This window comes from Myotis lucifugus, unplaced genomic scaffold (assembly GCF_000147115.1).
Source record: "Myotis lucifugus unplaced genomic scaffold, Myoluc2.0 scaffold_585, whole genome shotgun sequence".
Classification (NCBI taxonomy): domain Eukaryota; kingdom Metazoa; phylum Chordata; class Mammalia; order Chiroptera; family Vespertilionidae; genus Myotis; species Myotis lucifugus.
The window spans coordinates 21,277-25,137 of NW_005871633.1; the positions used below are offsets into that span (position 1 = coordinate 21,277).

At 46.5% G+C, this 3,861-nt stretch overlaps 1 pseudogene; it reads left to right on the top strand.

Annotated features, from left to right (window-relative positions):
- The first annotated feature begins 908 nt into the window (after positions 1-908).
- LOC102424883 lies at positions 909-2,967 on the top strand (annotated as a pseudogene).
- Positions 2,968-3,861: the final 894 nt, after the last annotated feature.

Consider the following 3,861-nt stretch of genomic DNA (forward strand, 5'->3'; position numbering starts at 1 on the left):
GTTACCAAGGTATCGCCCCCCCGGCGCGCTTTGGATGCCCTCTGTTCTTTTCCTTGGTGGAAGTATTCTTAAAGCAAAAGCCCAGGCCCTCATGGCCCCTCACCCTCTTCGTTGCTTCGGGTAGGAATCGCAATCTTTTTAATTGTCCTTTTTTTTTTTGGTAGAATTTTTTTAATGTATTTTAATGGATTTTTTCACAAGAGAAGGAAGGGAGAAGAGATAGAGAGTTAGAAAACATCCGATAATGAGGAGAAATCATCGGATCAGCTTCCTCCTGGACACCTCCTACTGGGGATGTGCCCGCAACCAAGGTACATGCCCTTGGCCAGAATCGAACCTGGGACCTTTCAGTCCGCAGGCCGATGCTCTATCCACTGAGCCAAATTGGTCAGGGCTACATCGCATTCTTTTTAAAAAATAAATATTTTCAGAGCCGAAGGGAGAGGGAGATAGAAACATCAATGATGAGAATCATTGATCTGCTGCCTTTTGCACACCCCCCACTGGAGATTGAGCCTGCAACCTGGGCATGTGCCCTGACCAGGAGTCCTGGGTCATAGGTTGATGCTCAACCACTGAGCTACATCGGCCAGGCTGCAGCCCTTTTTTTTTTTTTTCTTTTATATTTTATTGATTTTTTACAGAGAGGAAGAGAGAGGGATAGAGAGTTAGAAACATCGATGACAGAGAAACATCGATCAGCTGCCTCCTGCACACCTCCTACTGGGGATGTGCCCGCAACCAAGGTACATGCCCTTGGCCGGAATCGAACCTGGGACCTTTCAGTCTGCAGGCTGACGCTCTATCCCCTGAGCCAAACCGGTTAGGGCTATTTTTTTAATATATATATTTTTATTGATTTCAGAGAGGGAGCAAGAGATAGCAACATCAATGATGAGAATAATTGATCTGCTGCCTCCTACACAGCAACCCGGGCGTGTGCCCTGACCGGGAATCAGACTGTGACCTCCTGGTTCCTAGGTCAATGCTCAACCACTGAGCCACACCGGCCAGGCTGCATCCCATTCTTTAAACAGAACAGTTAGTATATAACCATAAAGCCATTGCACACCCAAAACATGGAAACAGCACTGTGGTGTCTTCTAATAACCAGTCATATTCAAGTCTCATCATGTCTCAAAAATGTCTTATTTGTAATTGATTTGTTCAAATCAGGATCCAAAGAAAATCTACACGTTGCATTTTTTTTCATTATTTTTTTATTGATTTCAGAGAGGGAGAGGGTGAGAGAGAGAGAAACACCATTGATGAGAGAGAATCATTGATTGGTTGCCGCCTGCACCAGGATTGAGCCCGCACCCACGCTTGTGCCCTGCCCAGGAATCCTGGCTCATAGGTCTACACTCAGCCATTGAGCCACGCCGGCTGGGTACACACTGCATGTTGAGGTCTCCTAAGTTTAACGGACAGTAGTCCTCTTCCTCTTTTTTGTTGTGTTACCGTCTAACAGACAGTCACTCTCCCCTAGACCACCCAACTCTGCATTTGCCAGTTACCTCCTCCGAGTGCCACTGAACCTCTTCCTCCAGCCCTTGTATTTTCACCTTCAAACCTGAGGTTTTGATTGGATTCAGATTCCGTTTGTGGGATAAGATTCCTTGGCAGGTGCTGTGGTTTCCTGTGGCGCCCCCTGAGGAGGCAAGTGCTGCCCCCCTCGGTGAGCTGAGCAGAGAGGAGCGCGGGCTGGGGTCCCCATGGCCATGGCCCGCCCTCCTTGTGAGGATCCTCCCTCACCTTCCCGCTGACAGTTTCATCCATAGATGAGTTTTGCCTGAATCAGTTATTTCATGAGGGGCTGTGAAATCCTGATTTTCCAGATGAACGGCGTAGAGGAGGGATGCACCGACATAAGGCGCGAGTATGATCAGTGCTTTAATCGCTGGTTTGCCGAGAAGTTCCTCAAGGGAGAAGCTCTGGGGACCCGGGCCCCGACTTCTTCAAGCGCTACCAGCAGTGCATTCAGAAAGCAATAAAGGAGAAGGAGATTCCCACTGAAGGACTGGAGTTCATGGGCCATGGCAGAGACAAGCCTGAAAGCTCTTCTTGACCTTGACAGCCACCTTGAAAATAGACTCCTCCAATCAGGAAATGTGAGTCCTCTGGATTTTGCCAATTAAGGCTGTGAAGATAGCCATCAATTCAATGAGGACTTATTTTCCTTCTAGATGTTTTCCTCTCACTTTGAACCGTCACTTTTTACTTTGGGATGCTTTCTCACTTGCTGTGACATCTTGCAGGAACTCTCTGTGCTAAAACTGAATGATTTCTTGGGATTATGGCTGCAATACTTCATCTGGGATCTTGTATCTAAAGACTGATAAACTTGTCAGGATAATGATGGTTGCCTGACCCCCTGAGTTATGCCTCTAAGGACATTAGATGTACTGTACGGGGTCACTGTTCATGGGAGCAGCTGGTTAGGACCTCTCTCCTCTCGGGGAGCCAATGCTCTGACAAGGGACCCCAGCACGACTGTTTCAGTCAATGCTTGGGAGCAGTTTTATTTTTTTATAGTAACTTAACTGTTAAGATGCTCAATGGTGGACTGGGTTAGCCAACAGGAAGCTTTTAACAGTTCCCGGCCTTAACAAGAGGTGTCAGACCTCAGATTAAGATGTGAAAGCCTCAAGAATGCTAGAGCGAACACCATTTCAGAGTTCATAGTTAGTTCAGTCATTAAGATCCCTGGAGTATACTATGGAGGAAGATCCTAAATTGCAAAGATTTGCTGCTGTGGCCAGCTTTCAAGCTAAGTCAATGAATTAAATCAACCTGTATATCATGAAAATGCCAAAACACTGTATCTGGTTAGGGGAGAAAGGAATTTGCTTTATTTGAGTTGTTTACGCACCCTGCCCGGTAATATCTGTAATCATGAAGATGGAATAAATTGTAATATTTAGTTTCCAAAAAGAAAGAAAGAAAGAAATGTTGCTTTCCCAATTCTATGATTTCGTCCTCATTTGTTAGCTGTAATTCTTCAGTAAAGAGGCGCTTCCCCTCCTCACGGCTGGGGATTACCCTGAGCAGGGTTTGTGCGGGAGAGGCATACAAATGCTGACTGTCCCCCTTTATTTTTATTTTATTGATTTCAGAGAGGAAGGGAGAGAGAGAAACATCAATGATGAGAACCACTGATGGGCTGCCTCCTGCACACCCCCTGGGGGTCGAGCCCACAAGCCGGGCATGTGCCTGACCGGGAATGGAACCATGACCTCCTGGTTCAGCCGGCGGGGCTGAATGTCCCCCTTTAATTGCCAGCTCTCAGAGTGAACCCGTGAGAACTGTGCCCGGCCAGTAAGCCACATTGTCACCAAACAGGAGCCACGTGGAGGAAACCGCAGGCCTGCAGGAGGGCAGGGATGAAGGGAGGAACAGCGGAGAGACTTGGCCTTAGGCAGTCAGCCTAGATTTAGGAAGAATAGATTTCAAAATGCTGAAGAAAAGACCTCGGAGAGAAGCTGTGTGCCCTGTCTGTCACCTGCACCGGGAGGTTCCTGTCGTCAGCCAGCTGACGTTTGCATGTGCTCAACAAATCCTGTGAGCTTTTATGTCGAGTGCTCTCTTTTGATAACTGGATCTCCATTTGATATTTCATTTGTATAACTCATTTGCAGACGGAATTTATTTTTAGTGCCAGTCCCTGACATATCATGAAAAGTTAATTTTCTTTGCATTTAAAATATGACCATGAGAAAACATGATGAAAATAAATTTTAAACTGAATTTTTTTTAAAAAGGGGGTTACCAGTTTAATTCTTCGTCAGGATGACCTGTCTCTCTCTCTCTCTCTCTCTCTCTCTCTCTCTCTCTCTCTCTCTCTCTGTCTTCCTTCCTCTA